General features: G+C 43.6%; 1 protein-coding gene and 1 long non-coding RNA gene across 8 annotated transcripts in view; both read left to right on the forward strand.

Annotated features, from left to right (window-relative positions):
* The window catches only part of GSE1 (Gse1 coiled-coil protein), a 228,833-nt gene that overhangs the window by 16,438 nt on the left and 186,795 nt on the right, over positions 1-25,600 (forward strand). The window lies entirely within an intron of this gene.
* On the forward strand, positions 1,341-13,952 carry LOC147023342 (uncharacterized). The gene is made up of 2 exons (XR_015060143.1): positions 1,341-1,753; positions 13,269-13,952. It is a non-coding gene; the product is annotated as an uncharacterized LOC147023342 (long non-coding RNA).

The following is a 25,600-nucleotide window of genomic DNA, read 5'->3' on the forward strand; positions in this document are numbered from 1 at the left end:
CCTCAGGGTATTTTCATCCATCACTTCAGCCTTTAAAGACCCTTAAGACCCCTTCGACCCCAAAGACTATTAAGACCCCAAAGATCCCGAAGACCTTTAAGACCCCAAATCACCCTAATACCTTTTCAAACCCTGAAGACCATTTAAAACCCAACAGACTCGTAACACCCTTTGAGACCTCGAAGACTCTGAAGATCCCAAATACCATTTGGACCCTTAAGACCCCAAAAACCTGAAAGACTCGGTTCTGGTTGGTTCTTGAGCGATAGTGGTGGTTCTCTTCAGGTCCTCTGAGCGACTTTCTCACAGATAAGTTTTCCGGTCGTTTTTATTGCGTTTTCACTCTCATTTTGTTGTTTCCGTGTTTACTGTGTGTTTCTAGTTCAGTTTTGTGTTAAAAACTTGTGCTCATTGGCGAGTATTCACCGATCTTTTCGTATCTGGTTTCCTTGAGGCCTACCCTTTTTCTTACCGTCTGTGTTCATGATTTTGTTGGGTTTTTTTCTCCTGATCACCTTGAGTTTTTATTTTCTCCACGATACCTCAACCACTCTTTTAATTTCTTCCCAACCATACCCTCTGTTTAATGTCCTAAATTATAATAAATAAAAAAAACAAACAAAAGATCTTTTCCCTTCCCACCTTTCCCTCCCATAACCATGTGACTTCCTCCACAGACTCTTCCTCTTCCTTACTTCTCTTCCCTTTCCACATTTCCAATCCCACTTTGATTGTGAAGGTATTAACCATTCACCTTCATGACTTTTTTCTTCAAAATCTTCCTTTACTCTGCCCCCCCCCCTCTTCCCTCATCCAAACAAAAAAAAAATTGGAAATGTTTCGACTTCCTCTGTCTGTCGTACAACTCTTCAAAAACTTGATTGCAATTCGACCTTTCTTTCATCTTGTGACGAAAAATTCCACCTTCCTTCCTCCATTCTATAAATTCTTCTGCACTCCATCCATCCTCCAATGTATTTAAATTAATTTCTGTCCTACAAATTTTTTAAATCCCATTTTGCAATGCTTGTTTGTCGTCCATTTTAATCATTCTTTTTTTCCAACTTCAGTGCAAATTCATCCAACCTCCTTAAATCTACCTCCTCCGGACTCCTTCCCCGTTATACCCCTCCTTACTCCTCCCATCTTGCCCCCATCCTACCTCCTCTCTTCGCATCTCTCCACTGTCTGCCTTATTAAAAGTTCCCCCTCTGGTGTCCCAAACTGTATGGTTTTCAAACATCTGTGGGCACCGTTGCAACCAAACAAACATCTCCATATATATATATATATATATATATATATATATATATATATATATATATATATATATATATATATATATATATATATATATATATATATATATATATATATATATATATCTGTCTCTATCTCTATCTCTCTATCTCTCTCTCTCTCTCTTTTTTTCAGCACACTCCTCAATATCTCAAACACACTCTTTATTTCCCACCCCCGTGTCCCACCCCCGCCCGCTCTCATCTCATCTTCAGTCGTCCTACCTTTCCTCCCACCCATGGTACATTGACGCTTGTGGTGAGGCAGCTGTCCTGAAACAACTTGCCTTCGCCTCAATAAAAGGCTAATCCAACTGAAGGCAATCTCATTTCCTTCCACAAAGCTTGAAACAAGTCTGTGTCTACCCTCAGGAGAGCCAGAAAACTTCATCTTTCCCATCTCAAGTGTGAACTCTCAAACCTGTCTTCTCCCTCCACATCCTGCTGGCATCTCGGTAAGTCTGTTTCCGGTGGATGTTCCCCCTCCATCCCCTCCCTTACCTCAAATGGCTGCACATCTGATACCGCACGTGAAAAGGCTGAATGCCTAAACTCTGTGTTTGCTTCTAAATATTGTGTCCCAAACCCATCACTTTCTGTACCCACCTTACCCTGTCGCACCCAGCTGTTCATGGATTCTGTGTCATTTTCTCCTGACAATGTGGAGAGCTTGCTGTCAAACCTCGACTCAGATTCTGCAACCGGTCCAGACAGCATCAGCCCTCGTGTTCTAAAAACATGCTCAGCTGCTCTTACTCACCCTCTCTCTGTTGTATTCACCCTCTCATTCGCTCAAGGTCATCTGCCTTCTCCTTGGAAATAAACAAATATTACCACTCTGCATAAAAAGGTGCAAAACCTGATCCCTGCAATTACAGACCAATCAGCCTTCTCCCAATCATCAGCAATGTCATGGGATCCATCATCGCTTCAGACATTAAATCCTTCCTCTTCTCCAATGGCCTGATTTCTCATCATCAATTTGGATTTAGACCAAGGCACTCTACCCTGGATATACTGTTTCTCCTTTCCCAACAATGGATGGAGGTGCTCAATGCCAGACATGAGATCAGAGCCATCTCCCGAGACATATCGCATGCTTTCGATACAGTTTGGCATCCCACGCTGCTCACCAAACTCTCTACCGATAGTATCGAAGGCAATCTCCACTCATTGCTCATTGACTTCCTCCACCGTCACAGTGAACGCGTGGTTCTTAATGGAATCCTCTCATCTCCTCTTCCTGTCCAGGCTGGAGTTCCTCAAGGCAGTGTTCTTGGCTCTGTTCTTTTTCTGGTTTTCATCAATGATTTCCCTGACTCTCAGGAACATCCTTTTTATCTCTTTGCTTATGACTCCACCCTCTGCCGTACCATCTTTCATCCCTCTGATCAGCCGACAGCAGCCTCTTCACTCTGTGCAGATCTGGATAAAATCACAAGCTGGTCAAACACTTGGAACATGTTTTTCAATCGACAAATCTCACGCCCTCACTGTCTCTCCGAAAGGACCGTCTGGAAACCGCCTCATCTACTTTCTCAACAATCCCCTTGAAGAAGTCCTTTCATTCAAGCTTTTGGGCCTCACCATCTGCCATGATTTTTCCTGGGAAAGCCACGTCTCCAAGCTGGCCTCCAAAGCCAGTCACTGACTGGGCACCGACTTCATGGAAAGCCCTTCCTTGGCACACCTGAGCTTCTAACCACTTACAAAGCTTTCATCCACAGTCTGATGGATTTCTACTCTCCCCTCTGGGGTATTGCCCCTCCCTCACACCAAGTTCAACTTTATACTGTGGAAACCAAGGCTTTTAGGATCATTTTTACCTCCCGCGATGAAGCTGAGTCTTTGGGTCTCTCACTATCTCACCGGAGGCAGGTCGGTGGTTTTTCTGTCTTCTACCATGTCCTCTCTGACTTTGCCCCCCCCCCCCGCTCTGTCTGTGCTCTGTCCCCCCTATATTTCCCCAGGGTGCTCAAGGTCTATCAAAAAACCCCTTCTGGTGAAACTGCCAAAATCAAGAATTACTGCTCACCTTCACTCTTTCATTCCTCTTTTTTTCTCCCACCACTGGTATAAACTCCTGCTCCTCCCTCCAGGTCTTCAAAACAGCTGTTCACCACCATCTCTTATCATCCCCCATCCAAAATCTTGATCTTTTCTACCCGCATTAATCCACCCCAAACCTACCTCTTCCAAATTCCCTGTTTTCCTTCCTGAAAGTCCCTGTAGTAACATCTTGTTTACTCCGTGTACCTCACCCATCCCTCTCCCTTCCACAGATCTCCTATTGTCTTTGTCCCCCACTATTTTCTGCTTACCTCTCACGCCCCTCTTGTCTCTTGCCTTGATATACAGTATGCTCTGTGTGTTAGCTCTTACACGAGCCTTGACATGGCATACCAAAGAAAATTAAGACCCCGAAGATATATATATATATATATATATATATATATATATATATATATATATATATATATATATATATATATATATATATATATATATATATATATATATATATCCTGCGAAAATTTAAGGGAGGTGGAAGGGGAAGGGCTGGGGTGGGCATCCAGAGAGATGGGAGGTGTGGTGGGAGTAGGAAGGAGGGGAAGGAGTGCGGTGGTAGTTCGGAGGGGGTTGGGGTGAGATCATGAAGGGCAAGGGGTGGGAGGAGGCGCCCGGCAATGCCGGGTACCTTTGCTATTATGCACATACTCGCAAGTACCACCCATCACTTCACTAACTGCAATACTAAGAGAGGGGAGAAAAAGAGAGAGAGAGAGAGAGAGAGAGAGAGAGAGAGAGAGAGAGAGAGAGAGAGAGAGAGAGAGAGAGAGAGAGAGAGAGAGAGAGAGAGAGAGAGAGAGAGAGAGAGAGAGAGAGAGAGAGAGAGAGAGAGGTGGGGGAGAGAGAGGTGGGGAGAGAGGGGTGGGGGAGAGAGAGGTGGGGGAGAGTGAGGATGTGAAAGGGGAAAAAGAGAGAAGGGAGGGGAGCGAGGCGGGTGGGGGAGGGAAGGCAGCATGAGGTGAGAGGAAGGGAAGGCAGACTACTTCTCGTTTCATACTCTCCATCAATATGATTCTGCATTGAATAACAGTGAAGATGGAAACAAAATAATGTCTGAAATCCATTTTCGGCTGGTCATACTATAAATACCACCCAGAGACAAACACCGCCAGGACATGTCTGGAGATAAACATTGACCGGAAACAAACACCACCAGGACATGTTAGGAGACAAACTCCTGTCCAGACATAAATACCGCCTGGACACGTCCAAAGAGAAACACTGCCCGAACACGTCTGGAGACAAACTCCATCTGGAGACAAACACCATCTGGACATGTCCGGAGACAACCAGAGACATGACAGAAACAAACATCGCCCAGACATAAACACCGCCTGGACACGTCCGGAGATAAACACCACCCTGAGATAAACATTGCCCGGACATGTCCAGAGACAGAGACAGAGAGAGAGAGAGAGAGAGAGAGAGAGAGAGAGAGAGACAGAGACAGAGACAGAGACAGAGACAGAGACAGAGACAGAGACAGAGACAGAGACAGAGACAGAGACAGAGACAGAGACAGAGACAGACAGACACACAGAGAGGGCAAGACAGAGACAGAGACAGACAGACAGACAGTCAGACACACAGAGAGGGCAAGACAGAGACAGAGCGATGAAGAGAGAGAGAGACAGACAGTCAGACACACAGAGAGAGACAGGGGTATGGACACAGAGAGAGAGAGAGAGAGAGAAAGAGAGAGGTGTGTGTGTGGGAGGGTCAGGTCAGGTATGGGAGCATGTGCCAGAACAGCGCATCGCTGCGTCCACTTTCCGCCGGTACTCCAGGGGCCTCCGTCTGGCCTTCCCCCAGGCAGATGCCAGGCCCATCCCCATCTCCCTGAGATGCTGGTCAACCTGCTGCAACCACGAGGCACGTGGTCGGCCCATCGGCCTCCTCCACTCACGAGACTCCCTCGCTGAGAGAATCTGGTGAGCAGGATCAGCGTCAGGAAAACGAGCCACATGTCCATACAGCCGCAACTGACGCTCACGGACCATGCAGGTAACAAATCTCATCTGAGTCTCTCTCAGCAATCGCTCGTTGGACACAAAATCTGACCAGTGATAGCCAAGGATTCTCCAAAGAGACCTGGTACCAAAGGAATTAAGTCTCCGTCTCAGATCCTTGGTCAGAGTCCAAGTCTCGCATCCATAAAGCAAGACTGGAAGCACCAAGGACCTGAAGACTCGGACTTTCGTCCTCCCGCACAGGTACCGGCAGCGCCACACCCCATGATACAGTGAATCCATGACTCCCCAGGCCCGACCCAGACGTCGATTGACCTCTGACTCACAGCCAGCAGAGACATGAATATCACTGCCAAGGTAAGTGAATCTCTCCACGACCTCAACATCCTCACCACAAACAGACACAGACAGGACAGCAGCATCCAAGATGTCATTGAAAGCCTGGATCTTAGTTTTGACCCAAGAAACCCGCAACTCCAGCAGCTCCGACTCCTCATTCAGCACCTCGAGGGCCCACAAAAGGATACCTAAAGTCTCCGCAAAGATGACTGCATCATCTGCGAAATCAAGGTCCGAGATCTTGACATTCCCAAACGATGCACCGCAGCTTGATCTTTCCGACATCCTCCCTAAAATTCAGTCCATACAAGTGCTGAAAAGTGTGGGGGCCAGTACACACCCCTGACAAACTCCAGTAACAACTGGAAATAAGTCAGAGATGGTACCACCACACTTCACAGCACTCTCAGTACCGGAGTAGAGTTCAGACATCAGATCGATCAGTTTTAGTGGCACCCCACGAAGACCAAGAATCCTCCAGAGGGCATCCCGATTCACTGAATCGAACGCTTTACAGAGATCAACATAGGCTACAAAGTAGCCCCTGCTGAAACTCTCGTCTGCGTTTGGTGAGGACCCGAAGGGCAAGTATACCGTCAATCATTGACCTCTTTGGTGTAAAGCCTGACTGCTCTGGACGCTGGTGCTCAAGCAGATGGTGGCGAACCCTCTCAATAATTATCCGAGCAAAGACCGTGCCCGGCATTGAGAGCAGCATCACCCCTCGGTAGTTGTTGCAGTCTTGGCGATCACCCTTCCCTTTCCAGAGAGGGACAACAAGGCCCCTCTTCCACTCAGTTGGGATGATGCCTGTGTTCCAGGCAGAGCACAGAGCTGCATGCAATGACATGAGTGCAGCATTTCCACCAGCCTTGAGAAGTTTAGCATGGATGCCACAGATCCCTGGAGCTTTACCCCATTTCAACCATTTCACCGCAGCCTGTGTTTCTACAAGCGAAGGTGGACCACAATTGATTGGAGGGTCAGCAACAGGGATTGTAACACCATTGCCGTCCAATTCGACAGCTGGGGGATCAGCCTGGTACAACCGCTCAAAGTAACCGGCCCAGCGGGCCTTCACTTCAGACTCCTCTGTTAAGAGCCTACCACTCTCTGCTCTAACTGCATTGCTCCGAGGGATGGGCTTGGATGAACGCAATGCGCGAATTCCCCTGTAAGCGGGACGAGAATCACCTGTCCACAGGTGATGCTCTACCCCCTCACAGATTCCTCGCACATAGGCCTCCTTGTCCACCCTTAGTGCACGTATAGTTTTACGCCTCAGCTCCCTGAACAGCTCAGCTCTGCCATTCAGCCTGGCCCTCCGACTCTGGTCAATGGTATCCAGTGTCCCTTGATAAAAAAATTCTTCTTTGCCCTGCGGTGAGTTCCAAGACATCCACCGGCAACATCAAGGACGGTGGTCTTGAAGGTAATCCATAACTCTTCAGGACCCCCCAAAGCACCCATACACCCCAAATGTCCACTCAGCCTGTTCCCAAACTCCTCAGCTACTCTCTCATCCTTGAGCTTGCCAACATCCAGCCTAGGCTGGGATAGTACCATTCTCCTGGATTTAAGGTGCAGCTTTAGAGTTGCTACAACAAGCCGGTGGTCAGTATTGAGGAACTGATTACTCCGGTAGACCCTGCAGTTCTGGATCATCCTCCAACGACCGTCAATGAGGACATGGTCAATCTCCTTTCTCATACCACCAGCGTTGGAATACCAAGTCCAGCGATGAGCTTGTGAGCGCTGAAACCATGAACCAGCCACCCTAAGTCCATGACTTCTTGCAAAGTCAAGGAACTTAGTGCTGTTCTGTTTCATAGTTCCTGACCCATGGGGACCAACACATGTCTCATAACCATCCCTATATGTTCCAGTCAATGCATTGAAATCCCCTAAGACTAGAAGTGTATCTCGTCTGGGGCACTGATCAACCACAGACTCGAGCATGGCGTAGAATGTGTCCTTCACAGTGAGATCACTCGCCTCAGTCGGAGCATAGACAGAGACCAGGGAAATGACACTGAAGGAGTCACGAATCCTTAGTCTCATAATACGCTCGTTGACCGGTGTTCCCTCAATTATCATTAGGGTCAGCTTATTGGACACAGCTGCAGCAACTCCTTGAGTATGGTAGCCATCAGAGCGACCAGACCAATAGTAGGTGTAACCACCCACCATTATCTCGCCGCAATCCGGTCTCCGAACCTCAGAGAGTGCTGCAATACCGATGTCCAAACGCTTGAGCTCAGATGATAACAGAGACAGGTGATCATCCTCTCTTAGGGATAGGACATTCCATGCACTGTATTATGCTGCAGAGAGGGGAAGGGTTAGATGGGTGGGGGAGAGAGAGAGAAGGGTGGAGAGAGAGAGAGAGAGAGAGAGAGAGAGAGAGAGAGAGAGAGAGAGAGAGAGAGAGAGAGAGAGAGAGAGAGAGAGAGAGAGAGAGAGAGAGAGAGAGAGAGAGAGAGAGAGACGGGTGGGGGGGGGGGGGGGTGAGGATATGGAAAGAGGGAGAGAGAGAGGAGGGAGGGGAGTGAGGAGGGTGGGGGAAGGTAAGGCAGCATGAAGTGCGAGGAAGACTACTCTTGATTCATACTCTCCATCAAAATGATTCTGCATCGAATAACAGTGAAGATGGAAACAAAATAAAATCTGAAATCCATTTTCCGTTTGTCATACTATAAATACTTTGGAGGCCAGAGAAAGTGAGAGAGATGTGAGGGAGGGTGTTGCAGAGTGAAGATGAGAGAGAGAGGAGAGAGGAGAGAGGTGATTTAGTCGAGAGGAAATGTTTTGCTTCATGAACAACGCACACACACACACACTCACACACTCACACACTCACACACTCACACACTCACACACTCACACACACACACACACACACACTCACACACGCACACACGCACACACGCACACACGCACACACGCACACACACGCACTATATCAGTGCTTGGCCACTATAGGCAATTTTTCGGGAATCGGCAGTTTGGAGTCAGTATGATTACTGACTACAGTACGTACTGAATACAACCCAAAAACCTTGATGAGCTTTCACCCTTGTTTTGGGGAAATTTCAAGGAACAAATTATAAAACGTTGCATTATAGACATTTCAGAGAGATATGCATAAACATTAATCTTTCTAAACATCTGGCAATCGTCGTGACGAGTGGAACAAAATTAGCTCAGTCATTTAGAAAACAAGTCAATATGGCAAACTGCTCGGAAATCGGGTGTTATTGGTTCACAAGTCAGTAAGTGACCACTATATTCGTTATGGGTGTGTGTCTGTCTGTCTGTCTGTCTGTCCCGAGCATAGCTCCGTGAGTTTTAATCCGATTCTGATAAAATTTGGGGAGGAGGTTTATATCATGATCTAGTCTGTTTTCCTGAGAATGGGCATGCTGCGCCCATTATGGGTGGAGCCACGCCCATAAAAACGTGTTTTTAGGGGGAAGCCAATTTGAAGTTACATCTTCTCCGAGGGGGTTTGTCGAATCTGGCAGGGGTTTCAGTATTTGGTTCGCCCAATGGCACCTGCATAGCCCCACAGAGCTCGATTTTTCATTTTCGTCCCAAGGTCAAGGTCACGAACTTAGAAAATGTCAAAAAAATCAATAAATTGGGCATCGAGCTCCTCGGGTTTTCAACTGTTTCGAATGAAAGTTGGTATGCAAGTAGTGCTCTTCGAGTACTACAACTTTCATCATTTACGTTTTTCCCAATTTCCGTCAGTTTGCCCGTGGTGTCCCCTCGAAGGTCAAAAAATAAGAAAGGAGAACTGTGTACATTGCTCGTGAACCATCGCCGTCTCCAGACTTGTCAAATATATTTTGCTTTGAAACTCACAAAGAGAAACCATACAAGTAGAGGTACATTCAAAGTTCATCGCCCCCATGCCAAATATATAAATAACAAATCCTCCAGCACATGACATTGCCGGGATGCATTCGGTGCCCGGCGATACCACCATGCAGCACATGGAGATAGAATTTGGAGGGAGCAGTGCCCAATAATTCATTGATTAATTGCAGAATTAAAAGAAATGAATAATCATCATAAAATAATTGATTCTCAAGCAATTGCCGAATAGCATGCCTAAACCACCACTGTTTCATCTGAATCTGTAACTTTTTTGAAAATTTAGTTACTCATCGAAAAATGAAAAATTAATTGATTCATTGATAAATCAAAAAGACCTTTGTTGCCAAATCACTTGGTCACTGCTATGTCCAAATATCAGTTTCCAAGCTCAAAAGGTGCCTAAAAAATCTCCCAGATGAGAAAGAATATAAATAAGGAATTGAAAAATCGACAATAATTCAGTAATTAATCACTTAATTAATTATCAGAAAATGAAATACTGTTTTTGCCAAAGCATATCTTCACTTTTGTCCCCAAATTTCAGCTTCCTTGCTCAAAGGATGGCTGGGATATTGCCTGGACAAACAAGAAAACAAATAAGTAGCAGTACATTCAAAATACACCGCCACCATGCCAAATAAATAAATTACAATCCTCCAGCACACGACATCGCTGGGGCACCTTCGGCTCCTAGCGATGCCTTCTTGCAGCACATGGATACGGAATTGGGAGGGAGCGGTGTACAATAATTAATTGCATAATATAAAAAATAATCGTAAAATAATTAATTTCTTAATCAATTGGCTAATAGCATACCTAAATCACTAATGTTTCATCTGAATCGGTAACTTTTTGAAAAATGAAATCATTAATTGATTAATCAGTCAATCAAAAGTACCTTTTATAGTCGAGTCACTTATTCACTGTCGTGTCCAAATATCACCTTCCTACCGAAAAAGGTGCCTGAGATATTGCCAGGATGAGGAATAAAATAAATAAGTACTGTAATTAATAAATCGATAATAATTATATAATTAATTAATCAATTAATCAAAAATAAAAAATTGGGTTTTTTTTTTTGCCAAAGCACATCTTCACTTTTGTCCCCAAATTTCAACTTCCTAGCTCAAAGAATGGCTGATATATCGCCTGGACAAACAATAAAGAAAATAATTAAAGGATTTATTGATTCATCAATTAAGTGAAAAATACCCTTGATAGCCAAATCACTTGTTCACTGTCGTGTCTAAATATCAGCTTCCGAGCTCAAAAGGTGCCTGAGATATTCTCCAGATGAGAAATGAAGTAAATAAATAATGAATAAATCGATAATAATTCAATAATTGATTAATCAAAAAATACAAAATAACATTTTTTGCCAGAGAACATCTTCACTTTTCCCCAAATTTCAGCTTCCAAGATGAAAGGATGGCTGAGATATCACCCTGAAAGCAAGAAAGAAAATAATTAATCCATTAATTGATAAATCAAAAAAATCAGAAATACTCTTTATAGCCAAATCACTTGTTCACTTCCATGTCCAAATATCAGCTTCTGAGCTCAAAAGGTGCCTGAGATATTGTCCAGATGAGAAATGAAATAAATCGATAATAGTTAAGTAATTAATCAATGAGTTGATTAATCAAAAAAAATTTTGTCAAGGCACATCTTCACCTTTGTCCCCAAATTTCAGCTTCCGAGCTCAAAAGATGGCTGAGATATCAGTCGGAAAGCAAGAAAGAAAATAATTCATAAATTGATTGATTGATCAATTAATTAAAATACCCTTTATAGCCAAATCACTTAGTCACTGTCATATCCAAATATTCACTTCCAAGCTCCAAAGAAGCCTGAGGTATTGCCAGGATGGGAAATAAAATAAATAAGTAATTAATAAATCGATAATAATTAAGTCATTAATCAATTGATTGATTAATCAGAAAATAAGTTTTTGCCAAAGCACATCTTCGCTTTTGTCCCCAAATTTCAGCTTCCTCGATCAAAGGATGGCTGAGATATCACCCGAACAAACAAACAAACAAACAAACAAATAAAATTGCTCGTTGAGCAAGGAATTGCCGGAATAACTTTGTCATATCTCCATGATCTCTGAAAAAACAAAAACCTGGAAATCAATTTGGTTCTTATAAGTCGATAGTGCTACTAGAGCCCGGTGTTGGCGCAGTGGTTAGGGCAGCGACTTGGAATCCAAAAGGTCCTGAGTTCAAGCCCCGTTTGGCCACTGAATTAATACACCAGGGGGTTGACTCAGCCTGCCATCCTTCCGAGGTCGGTGAAATGAGTACCAGTATACTGGGCCGGTGTATACCCCGGTTAAAATAGGTGTACCATATCCCTGTGTCGTAAGAGGCGACCAGGGTTGCGTCAGGAAGGGCATCCGGCGTAATACATGTGCCAAATCACTATGCGGATCATACACATGATCCGCTGTGGTGACCCCTAATGGGAGCAGCCGAAAGAAGAAGAAGAAGAAGAAGAAGAAGAAGAAGAAGAAGAAGAAGATAAGTCGATAGTGCTACTGTTTAATGAGTTATAGCACTTAGTTTGGTCATGATCATAACTTGGAAGTCAATCAGACTTGAAATGGCGTTTTTATCGCAATTTGAAAGTTTTGACCCGACCCCCCCCCCCCGACATTCGACCTCCGACCGCTAAGAAGGGTGTTGGTGTGACACCACAATGAGATATATGGTTGGATGCAGTATTGGAAGATGCACATTTTGGATTTGGTTTGAAGTCGATACGACCATTTTAGCGGACGTTATTGCGAAAATAAGAATTTCAGTTTTTCGGTGACCTTGACTTTGACCTTTGATCTAGATTCACCAAAAACGACAAGTGTCTAAGTTGGACCATGGCCGACGTCTGTATCTAGTTTGGTCATGATCGTTGAAATGGTGTGGCTGCTACAGGGTAAACAAACACACAAACAGACAGACAGACACACAGAATGACGCACACAACCGACCAACATAATTGCCGAAATCCAAAGGATTCTGGCGATTAACAAACCAAAGGAGTGAAAACCGAGTACTCCCTTCCTTTGGCACCCGGTGATGGTGTCATGCATCGCCTGGATATGGAATTGTGAAGGAGCGGTGTACAACAAGTGGATGTACATTCAAAGTACACCGTCCTCATGCTAAATAAATAAATAAATCCTCCAGCACACGACATTGCCGCCATGCAACACGTAGAGACGGAATTTGGAGGGAGCGGCGTGCTTCTGAGGTAAATATGTATAAATGATACTTACTCACCATGCAGCATGTGGAGACTGATTTGGAGTGAGCGGGGTACAATAATTGATTGATTCATTGATTAAGTGCTTGATTAAAATAAATAATAATTGTAAAAGAATTGATTTCTCAATCAATTGCCTAATAACATACCTAAACCACCACTGTTTCATCCGAATGTGTAACTCTTTGAAAATTAAATAATTCATCGAAAAATGAATAATTAATTGATTAATCAAAAATACCCAAATCACTTGTTCACTGTCGTGTCCAACTATCAGTTTCCAAGCTCAAAGGGTGCCCGAGATATTGACCAGATGAGAAATAATATATAAAAGGAATTAATAAATTGATAGTAATTAAGTAATGAATCAATTAATTGATTAATCAAAAAATATAAAATACTGTTTTTGCCAAAGCACATCTTCACTTTTGTCCCCAAATTTCAGTGATACTGATGCTCTTCTGGGATATCCGAGGCCCACTTGTCGAGCCTTACATGCCCAGAGGGACCACAGTCACCAACCAGTGCATCATCCTGCGACCTCTTAAAAATCATCTGAAACCAGCAATCAAATCAAAACGTCGTGGACTACTCACTCCCGGTGTTTTGCTGCAGCATGACAATGATCGGCCCTATACTGCCCACACGACAGCTGCAACTATCGATGAATGCATTTTGAGTGTCCCCCTCATCCACCCGACTAGCCAGACCTCGCCCAGACCTAACAGCTCAGAATACCACATCTTTGGGCCACTTTTAGAGGCGCTTGGTGGAACCACTTTCCGATCAGATGAAGAGGTCCAAGAGGTGGTGCACGAATGCTTACACAAGTAGCCAAATTTTTTTTTCTGTAGGAGTCCAGGCCTGAGTAAAGCGCTGGAAAAAAGTTGTATTGAACGCAATGGAGATTGTGTTGAAAAATTACAGTTGTTGCACACGTGCATACAATAAACAATTTGTGAAAAATGTTTTAAGGTTACTTATTAACTGGTGTGTGTGTGTGTGTGTGTGTGTGTGTGTGTGTGTGTGTGTGTGTGTGTGTGTGTGTGTGTGTGTGTGTGTGTGTGTGTGTGTGTGTGTGTGTATATGTGTGTGTGTGTGTGTGTGTGTGTGTGTGTGTGTGTGTGTGTGTGTTTTTTTTTTTTTCACGTGCTGTTCATGCATATACTGTTGGACCTTGCTATTCGTGAGGGATACATTCTTGAAAAATGCTGCGAATGTCAGGGAATCCTTTTTTTTAAACATGGTCAAGACTCATGGAAGAATAAGAACACAGAATGGATCAGGACACAACATAACATAAGAAACAGCGTAACATCACAAATCAGCAACTGGAAAATGTCCCATGATTAGGTTCATGTATGTGACTACAAATGTCAGGTTAAAATAGAAATTTTCTGGTTATTTAAACCATACATGCACCAGAAAATATTGAGGTATCAAAGCTTGAAATATGTTATGAAGTCCTGAAAATACACAACATATGATTATACAAAACAATGTGCAGTAACTTATAGAGAGTTATCGTAACAATTTGATAATCACTCATCCACACTGATTATCATCAGTGATAATCCACACTCAGTGGCATCATGTATTTTTCTAGAATGCTGTTTGCTTTTTATTTTCCTCAAGTTTTTTTCTTGTACTTGTCTTTATATTACCTTTTCCCTTTATTGCCTTCACCACTGCAAGTGGACGGAGGTTGTTTTCACTCCTGTTTGTCTGTTTGTGTGTTTTCCTGTTTTTTTGTATTTGAGCAGCAGATCTCATAAATTTCTGAACAGATTGGGATAAAACTAGGTGGACAGGTTGAATGTGTAATGAGGATGAGTTTGTTAGATTTTTGTGAAGATCTCGATCCGTATGCTAGAATTTTTAAAGTGATTCTTCACCATTGAGAGATGGAGCCAAAAAGGATATGTATCACGATATCTCAAGAAGTTATGGATGGATTCAGACGAAACTTGGTGGATGATGTGGGTAGGTGACAATAACAAGCTGATTAGATTTTGCTGATTAGGTGACAACAATACTATAAACTTTCAATTTGGTATTTTTCTAGCAATTACATTGCATTACAGAGTGTCGTCCCTCAGGTAGACGTCACGCTGGGTGTCCTGTCTGCTCACATCAGCTGGTAGATGTTAAAGATCCCACAGTGTCTTTGAGGAAGAGTCGACAAGTTGTTTTGGCAGCAGCGAAGAAATGTCAAATTCTTGTGTTGAATAATTTTGATTAAGCGTTAGGTCAAGCCAGCCGATTCGTGAAAGACTGGGCAAAAACATTCCTTGGCAAAAGGCCACAAAACAATGGAATAATTTGGGCCTTTTAAAGACGTAGTAGATTCTTCCTTTCACTCTGATTTTCATTTTTTCTTTTGATTACATTAATGTGAGGTTTCGTCCTTTTCAGGTTGTTGTTTTTTTTGTGGGAATATTTGTATCAGTGTTGTAAATAATTCACGTGGGGTTTGCCATTATCTGTTCTTTTAAAATACCGTTATAAAATTATTGATATACCTGCAGAGTTGCATGATTAATAGTTTTATGAGCCAAACCCGCACTCAGTGCAAAGTTTCTAAAGTGAGGGTTCATTAGGACGTCAATATATCCAGTGTTCACAATGTGATTTATAGAATTTCTTTATATACAATGTTTCTTGTTACATTTTTTTGTGTCAAATACACCTTCTGAGGGAGTCAGCATCTGCAAAAGAGGGTTTTACATTGCAGACGCTGTTTTCTCAGAGTGGCATTACACCTCTCAGCGGTGACGGTCTGTCGACGACAGACGAAATCACGTCAGCGAATGACCGATGATGTCATGACGTCATTACGCCTCTCAGCGGTGACGTCACACGTCGCTATGCAAACGGATATAAAAATTAGAAAATCGCCAAAAATTTCCAAACCTGTCCGTCTGGTGCTATCTCACATAGCCAATGCTGTACATTAGACCATAGAGCACCCGCATACCAAAAGTGGTGACAATCCATCCAGCAGTTTCTGAAGGGATACGTCCACAAAATATGGCTTAGCGTATTAATATAATAATTCCTATCCCTATTGAGTAAAATCATGACTTAAAAATAACCAGAATTGCAAAAGTTTCTCAAAAACATTTTCCTATCATATTACTGTTCAAACTTTATACAATCAGGATATGCCAGATGTTAACATGAAACAAAAGTCACATTGCCAAATCTTACTATGCCTGACTATCACCTTAATTTCAAATGAATAATTTCATGGAATCTGCAAGTAATTTTTGTTATGCCTCCAAACGAAGTTGCCGGAGGCATGATGTTTTCAGGTTGTCCGTCCGGCTGTAGTTTTTTTTTAATGCAGGCTGCTGTGACTTATCCACAATTGGCCATAAAGCACGTGCAACACAAATGTGTTTTGGCCGTTCGTGGTCTATAAATGGCTGCTCCACATCTCGTGATCCCCATTTTGTGAAATTTTATATTGCTTATGGATTTGGCAGCATCTTTGATAAATTTAGAGGGACATTTTTTTGGCATTATTACTTGTTCAGCATAAAGCGAGCAGATTGATTCCAGGGTTTGTTGGACCAACCGATGAGCAGTGACTGAAGACACATAACTTTTTAACAATAGAAAGGAGGCTATAACAAGAGGACTTTGTAGAAATGTTTAATATAGTGAAGGGGATCAATAAAATAGAAGTGGGGCAGTTTTTTGTTTTGTTTCTTACCAGATGGACAGTGCCAGAACCAGTTGGAGAGTGAAAAAGAGAAGGGCTAGAATAGAAGCAAGTCAGGGGTATATTTTTTATTTCACATCAGGAGTTATTCACACATTGGATGATATAATGGGGATGTGGTAGAAACAGAGACAGTTGTTCTATTAAAACTGGATTTGGATAAACACCTTGAATCACTGGGCATTGAGGGGATATTATTAGGAATGGTTGGCAGCATAAGATTATCCAGGTGTGATTGAACTGTTATCTCAGTAAGTTTCAGATTTCCAATTATTATTTGTGTGTATCATGTCAAATTGGAAGTTTAATAAGCTGTTTTTTGTGTAGTTGGGAAAAATATTAATAATACGAGGATACAGGAATAGTGTTGGCTTAGCAAGATAGCCGAGAAGTACACCCACTCACCTCTAACTCGTCTAGCCTGGGTTCGAATCTCGACCCAGTTTTCAACTGTCATCCCAGTGTTTCACAGACAGGATGATTCGTCGTGTGTGTGCCGTCCCTCAGATGGATGTTAAACTGGGTTTCCCGACTGTCGGCATTAGTTGGTTGACGTTAAAGATCCCACGGTGTCCTTTGCAAAGAGGAGCCGAGCTATCACCGGCACCTTGAGCAAGTTGCACATTCCTACCCTAACTCCTCCTGGGAGGACGAAGGCAAGCACTCTAGTGTAATCCTTGTGATGGGGCTGCTTTGGCAGCACTTAACCTGCCTTCAGACAGAGCACCAGAAAGAAGACAGGAATAGTGTTGTGTCCCTGTATTGTCGGGAATGTGAAGATGACACAGGCTTGATGCTCCGAGTGGCGTCTTGTCTGGGTTTCCTTGTGTTTTTCATCGAGTGAGGGAATACTTAGCAAAGTTATAAATAATTGCAATATATAAATTGGGCCCTGCAGGAGAAATCAAAATCCACAAAAATTATTGAATCCATTAACCAATGTATTTTGAAATGAAATAAGGGCTTCCAAGGCATGGATTGCCCATTTCGGTGTGAGCTCATGTTGGATCGTGCATTTGCATCTCGACGACCATTTGAAGTTTGTTTTTCTCTTGTTTATTTTAACTTTTTACTTATTAATGCTTCGGTTGGCTCTCTGTCAGTGTATTCAGTGATCCTGTTGTCAAGGAAAGTAATATCATCGCTGTGTATAATTAGTTAAGGTTGATTTTCCAATTCATATCTCAATTCAAAGTTGATTTATTTAGTTTGTGCTGGAGTTGAAGTTAATCTATAATGTGAAACGATCTATTACGAGGTGCGGCGTAATCTATAGAATTCCATGTAAAATCCTAAGTATTTAACAGCTGCACATTTATTCACCAATATTTGTTGGTCCCTGTTCAAACCTGTTAACTTTTGAGAGGGAAGCTCAATACTGTGACTGCCTTTTGTGTTGGTTGTACCCTTCTGGAACTCGTCCATGTTTGTAGAATATATTGTATTACTGTATTAAACCAAAACATGCTGGCATATTCCTTGTAAATACAGTATTGGAAAATTCACTTGTGTGGCATTGTGCCAGTTTTGTGGACAAACATCTGTGCTTCGCTAAAGAGAGAAACCAAAACAAGAGTTCATGTAGCCAAGCAATATTCAAGGCTTTCGATGATGTCAACATTTCTTCTTCTTCTGAAACACGATGCAATTCTTTTTCCTGATGGCATTATGCTACTTTGTATAATTCGTGACATCAATCCCGTCCTGTTTAATTGAATGTACAACTTTTTATTTTTCTCTGACTTATCATAAGCCCCTTTTCACACTCCCAATACTCATCCCAAATGTAGCTAAGAACCGGATCTTGTAGATGGTGTGTGTGTGTGTGTGTGTGTGTGTGTGTGTGTGTGTGTGTGTGTGTGTGTGTGTGTGTGTGTGTGTGTGTGTGTGTGTGTGTGTGTGTGTGTGTGTGTGTGTGTGTGGTCGTATGGCAGCTTAGCTGCCGGGGTAGCTATAATTTCATGAAGCGTGACTGTGTCGCTGATGCAGTGCCCATCTACCAGTACACACACTGGAACTGGTACTCATTTCACCGAACTCGGAAGGATGACAGGCTGAGTCAACCCCCTGGTGTATTAATTCAGCGGCTGACAGGGCTTGAACTCAGGACCCTAGGATCCCAAGCCGACACCTGAACCACTGAGCCAACACCAGGCTAGGGTGGATGAACTCTCTCCGTTCACACTTCTGGGAAACAATTCGCCGAGTGAAGTGGAGAATACGCAGGAAGGAACATACACCAAGAGAAATACGTTTTTCAAATCATTGTCTTTACAACCGGAGCCGATTTGATTTCCCTTTCGGATTCTTGGCGCAGTGTTAAAAGCCAATCTTATTTGTCTCCAATTTGTTTCCTCTTCCCCAAAGAGCAACGCTGTGTGTTTGGATCCATTCACACTGGTAGTGCAGGTTGTCGTTGACACTTGACTTTTTCACTATTACTAAATTTAACCTGGATATCCACCCCTTTGATTTTGTACAACAACCTTAGTGGGGCGTTTTGTGAATGCAGATTTTGCATTTCTGTGGTTTCTTTTTTTAACCTCCGTCATTGTAGGTGAAGGAGGTTGTTTTCACCCCTGTTTGCCGGCTTGTTTGTTACTTACGAAATCTCAAGATTTCGTAAGTATATTGATGACTTCCGTCATCTGTTTGTGTGTGTGTGTGTGTGTGTGTGTGTGTGTGTGTGTGTGTGTGTGTGTGTGTGTGTGTGTGTGTGTGTGTGTGTGTGTGTGTGTGTGTGTGTGTGTGTGTGTGTGTGTAGGCACCATAACTCGAGAATGGAAGAAGCTACCAATGTCAAATTACACCACGTGATTCAGGAGGGTGATGGCTCGCGCTGATTAGATTTTGGTCAAAATCGGTCGAAGGTCAAGGTCACAGTGAGGTCAAACATTCGATTTTTTGATGGTTTGGTACAGAATCATCGTAGAAACTTCTGGTTTGCGTCGCTACCTTCTCTAGAGACAGCTTTTATTAGACAAGGTCAGAGGTCAAGTTGACGATTTCGTAAGTACCAGTCTATGACTGCTTGTTACTTACGAAATCTAAAGATTTCGTAAGTATATTGATGACTTCCGTTTCTGTTTGTTTGTGTGTTTGTTTGTTTGTAGGCACGATAACTCGAGAACAGAAGAAGCTACCAATGTCAAATTACACTACGTGATTCAGGAGGGCGATGGCTAGCGCTGATTAGATTTTGGTCAAAATCGGTCAAAGGTCAAGGTCACAGTGAGGTCAAACATAATTCCATAAATTCATGTGGAGAAATGGAGTATTTTTGCTTCGGTCGACGTTACGAGTTCGTTTTAACTTCGATTTTAATTTTGTCTTCGGTTTTTGCGATCGCTTAGGACGCTTAACACTCGGTTGTCAAAATTCTGGTAAAAATCGGATGTTTTGGAGACGTTTTAAGATTGTATAAAAAATATTTCACTCGAAGCGTCACGGGTCGTCCCATGATGCAGTGCGCTCGAGCAGACGCGTCGTTGAGTCACGTTAAGGTTTTCCGTGTGCGGGCTGACGGTTTTATCGATAAAGATGGTGTTTAAAAGTCATTTTTATCCCAATAACAGTTATCGTCGCATGCCTGACTCGCTAAGCCGTCGGATTATGTAAAGATTATTGGTGGATGGCCGAATATTACGGTTTTGTGACTGATAAAATAATTGCGTGGAGAAATGGAGATTTTTGCTTCGGTCGACGTTACGATTTTTGATGGTTTGGTACAGAATCATCGTAGAAACTTCTGGTTTGCGTCGCTACCTTCTCTCGAGACAGCTTTTATTAGACAAGATCAGAGGTCAAGTTGACGATTTTGTAAGTACCAGTCTATGACTGCTTGTTTGTTTGTTTGTCTCTGTACAGGATATCTCAGAAAGTTGTGGACAGATTCAGATGAAACTTGGTGGACATGTTGGGTGTGTAACCATGACAAATTGATTCGATTTTGGTGAAGATCCGAATCCGGATCTGGATACGAGCTTTATTTAATTTTTTTAAGTGATTCTTCACTATTGACAGATCGGGCCAAAAACTATATAGTACTGTATAGCATGATATTTATAAAATGTATTGGGCCCAATATGTTCTTGTGGATCAGACATTACGTGGCGGAGGTATGCGCTCTACCGAGTGCTCTTGTAGTTTAGTCCTGTTATGTTTGTTGTTTTTCTCTGTCGTATTTAACGTTCATTGTTTACCATGTGTTTTTTTATTTTATTTTTAATACAATGTTGAGGTTCGTATAAGAGATAACACACAGAACGCACACAAAGGGAGCAGGAGACGAGGGGTTGGAGAGGGAAGCACAAAACAGTGGGGAACAGACACATGAGGAGAACTGTGGAAGGGAGAGGGATGGGGTGAGGTACACAGGGTAAACAAGATGGACACTACAGGGAATTTCAGGAAGGGAAGCAGGGAATTTGAAGGAGGTGGGTTTGGGGTGGATTAACGGGGGTAGAAAGGATTGAGGTTTTGGATGGGGGAAGATATGCGGTGGTGGTGAACAGCTGTTTTGAAGATCTGGAGGGAAGAATGAGATTGAAGAGAATGTGGGAGTTTGTTCCAAAGGTGGGAAAAGAGAGGAATGAAAGAGTGAAGGTGAGCAGTGGTTCTTGATTTTGGTAGTTTTGCCAAAAGGGGGTTTCTGACAGACTTTGAGCGCTCTGCGGAGATTTGGGGGGTGGGGGGGGGGGACAGAAAGCAGACAGAGAGGGGGCGAGGCTGGGGAGGAGACTGTAGAAGACAGAAAGACCACTGACCTGCCTGTGGTGAGAGTGAGAGACCCAAAGACTCAGCCTCATCGCGGGAGATACCAATGATTCTAAATGCCTTGGTTCCCACAGCGTAAAGCCAAGAAAGGTGAGATGTAGGAGCACCAGCCCAGAGGGGACGGCAGTACTCCATCAGGAAGCACATGAAAGTATCATACATGGTCAGGAGCTCAGGTGTGCCAAGGAAGGACTTTGCATGATGGAAGATGCCCAGTCGACGACACGCTCTGGAGGCCAGCTTGGAAATGTAGCTTTCCCAGGAAAGATCATGGCAGATCATGAGACACAAAAGTTTGAATGAAAGGACTTCTTCAAGAGGATTGTTGAGAAACTAGATGGGGGGAGGGGGTTTGAGACGGTCCTTTCAGAGAGACATCGTAAGAGTGTGAGATTTGTCAGGGTTGAAAAACATGTTCCAAGTGTTTGACCAGCTTGTGATTTTATCCAGATCTGCAGAGAGTGAAGAGGCTGCTGCTTGCTAATCAGAGGGGTGAGAGATGGTTCGGCAGAGGGTGGAGTCATCAGCAAAGAGATAAAGAGGATTTTTCAGAGAGTCAAAGAGATCATTGATGAAAACCAGGAAAAGAGCAGGGCCCTGAACGCTACCTTGAGGAACTCCAGCCTGGACTGGAATAGGGGATGAGAGAACTCCATTAAGGGTCACATGTTGACTGTGACAGGAGAGGAAGTCTGTGAGCCATGAATGGAGATTGCTTTGGATACCATAGGAAGAGAGTTTGGTGAGCAGGGCAGGGTGCCAGTCCGTGTCAAAAGCACACGATATTGTTGCGGGGCCGGGTATCGGTGGCGAGCACGACCGCTAGAGGGAGCAGTAGAGTCGGCTCCACCGAACACCCGGATTCCAGGTCGTGACCCTCGGATAAGTCCGGAAGGCACGGGTCCCTTACAGGACCATGAATTGCCAATAATTCGACCGCGTGGGGTAGGGTCAATTGCCAAACTTCAATATACCTAATTACCCACGTGGCAAAGCTACCGGGGAATTCACACCCTCGACGGACCTCGAGCGGAACGAGCCGTTACCGTGCCAGAACCGTGTGTAACCCGAGCGGAGGTTCCCGAGGCCTGTTGGTCCAAATGAACAATTTACTGCCTCGCTATTTCTCAATGCACACCGTGCCAAGCCAATGAAAGAAACACAGAAATGAGCTGGAACATTTAAGAAAAGGGATATTTATTTAAAAATGGGCAGGGGAGCACGCAAGAAAGCAGAGTTAACCGTATCAAAGGAATCCAATTTACAATGAAAATAAAACACTTAAACAGCTCTACTTAACACACACACACACACACACACACACACAAAGAAATGGTGGCCGCAGCCTTTATTGATACCCCCAGCTCGGAGGGAAGATGAGCTGGAGGTAAGAGACTGGCTTGGACCTTCCCGCTTCGTGTGGTTCCCGACGATCTGGCCTGGCGGGACTCGAACCCACAACACGATTCCGCTCCAAGCACCAGGTACGGAGGATAGCGTCGGGCGCTGGCACGCTCCTCCGGCTCGCAGGCAGGCGATTCACGGCGGGAACACTCTGGCTCGCAGGCAGGCGATTCATGGCGGGAAGACTCTCTCAGCCTCAACCAACGAACGCTCCGACCCCCTCACTGGGTTGCCCCCACACAATTATATCCCTCCTTTTTGACAGGTGGGAGGGATCCGTCTTGTGTCCTTCCCCTCATTGGACAGGAGTGTCGGGCGATCTTCCGGCCGCCCGAGATTGGTTGGGGGGGTGCTCATGTCTCCGCCCCTCGACCAGGAAGTCGAGCAGCAACATGTGTTGGCTCCCCGTTGGCCGAGAGGTGGCAGACATGCTCGCACCCCTCCGATTGGCTGAGAGGGGTGTCATGCCCGTATTTGGAGCGAAATCCAAGACGCCAACGTCCGAAGAAACCCCGCCTGGCACATTGGACTCCGCCCACGTACGTGCCAACATGCATGTGTGCAATGGGTGATGATGAGGAAGAGAAGATGGGCGTGATTGTTGTAAAAAATTACCAGTAGCGCCCTCATGTAATTCCCATTCGACAGAAGGAGATGGATTCTAACTGTACACATACTTAACAAAATAAACTAAGCTTAGGGACTCTGGCTGTTTATGTGCACAAGGTTTCCAAATTCGCAACAATATATCTCGGGATATGGCTCTGATCTCATGTCTGGCATTGAGTACCTCCATAGATTGTTGGGAAAGCAGGAGCAGCATATCCAGGGTAGAGTGACTTTGTTTAAATCCAAATTGATGATCGGAAATCAGGCCATTGGAGAAGAGGAAGGATTTCATGTCTGAAGCGATGATGGATTCCATAACCTTGCTGATGATTGGGAGAAGGCTGATTGGTCTGTAGTTGCAGGGATCTGTTTTTGCACCATTGTTATGTAGAGTGGTAATGTTTGCAGATTTCCAAGTAGAAGGCAGATGTCCTTGAGCGAATGAGAGGGTGAATAGAACAGAGAGAGGGTGAGCAAGAGCGCAGGAGCAGGTTTTTCGGACACGTGGGCTGATGCCGTCTGGACCGGTTGCAGAATCTGAGTCGAGGTTTGACAGCAAGCTCTTCAACTTGTCAGAAGAAAAGGACATAGAGTCAAGGGACAATTGGGTGCGACTGGATAAGGTGGGTACAGAAATCGATGGGTTTGGGACATAATATTTAGAAGCAAACATGGAGTTTATGCATTCAGCCTCTTCACGTGTAGTGCCAGCTGTGTGGCCATTTGAGGTAAGGGAGGGGATGGAGGGGTAACATACACCAGAAACAGGCTTAACTGGACACCACCAGGATTTGGAGGAGGGAGACCTGGTGTATGGAGGAGGTACAACAAGCATTCACCAGCATTTATTGAGAAATTATGATTCAATAATGATGATCATGATGAGTGTTGTTCTTGTCCAATAATGTTGATTATGATGAGTGTTGTTCTTGTTGAATAATAATGATCATGATGAGTGTTGTTCTTGTTGAATAATAATGATCATATTGAATGTTGTTCTTGTCCAATAATAATGATCATGATGAGTGTTGTTCTTTTTGAATAATAATGATCATGATGAGTGTTGTTCTTGTTGAATAATGATGATTATGATGAATAATGATGATGAGTATTGGTATTCTTGTACATCCATTGGAAGATGCAAAAGGTTCTGAATTTGAGGAAAACTACTTGAGGCTACCCCAAAAAATTGTGGATGAAATTTGATTTTAAGGATATGAATTATTTTTGTATAAGTGGGCTTATCTCTAAAACACCTTTGGCTTCAACACCTTTAGGTAAAACCATAAAATCTGGTTTGTGAAGAATGAGAATCGAGGAAGGGAGTGTTGGGTTTAATGAGGGAGAGATGACATTAAGCATTCCAAAGGTTGATTGTGGATGTCAAGGGAGCGTCTATTAAATAATACCACAAATCTTACAGACACTCCCTTTCACAGTTTAAGCCATGGCCATTTATTTCCCAGCTATTCCTTTGAAATGGTTGAACCAATCTCGATGAAAATGTAAGTGTTGTTTGACCTTAGAAACTACCAGTAGTTACCGATTGGCAATAGCATGGTACGGTACTCGAATCTATACAGTTATGAATAAATTTTATTTTGTCCATGAATTTGTAATGGAATGTCCAATATTCATTCAAAGATGTTCAGAGTTTCATTCCATTCCCCACTGGTTATAACAATGTGCAATAAGGTAAAGAACACTCTTGCCATTCCCAGTTCTGTTCTATTATCTTCATTACCCCCATTAACCTTTCATCACCCAGCCGTCTGACTTGTTAGTTTCCGTGTTTCCTCCCCTCCTCCCTCTCCTCTTTTCCTATTTGTTCATTCCCTTGGTGTTCTTCCCAATGCCAGATTTGCCTGGCTCTTCTCCTGCATGAACCTCGCTCCTGTAAATAACTTTTCTTTTCAGCAATAGAAAGCTCTCAGATTTAATTTTGCCGAAGACTTTCAAATTACTAATTATATCCTGACCAAGATAATTATCCCAGCTCGAGAATCTATCTATCTGTCCCTAGATTTATCCATTTTTAGGGAATACGTATTTTACTGGGATTCTCTTTGAAATTCCATTTCTTGGTTCTTCATTATAGCCAACATTGCAGATTATCTTGCGAGTTCTCAACCTCCTTGAAGACGTAACACGGCACTCGCAACAAGTCGTGAAGGTGTTCCACGGTTGAGAATCAACACTGGACTGGTGACCTCAACACTGTTGCAAGGTTGCCATAGGTTAGGGCAGGAATTTGGAACTGA

Source organism: Eptatretus burgeri, chromosome 7, assembly GCF_056783735.1.
Source record: "Eptatretus burgeri isolate ZD-2024b chromosome 7, Ebu_testis_v1, whole genome shotgun sequence".
Taxonomy (NCBI): domain Eukaryota; kingdom Metazoa; phylum Chordata; class Myxini; order Myxiniformes; family Myxinidae; genus Eptatretus; species Eptatretus burgeri.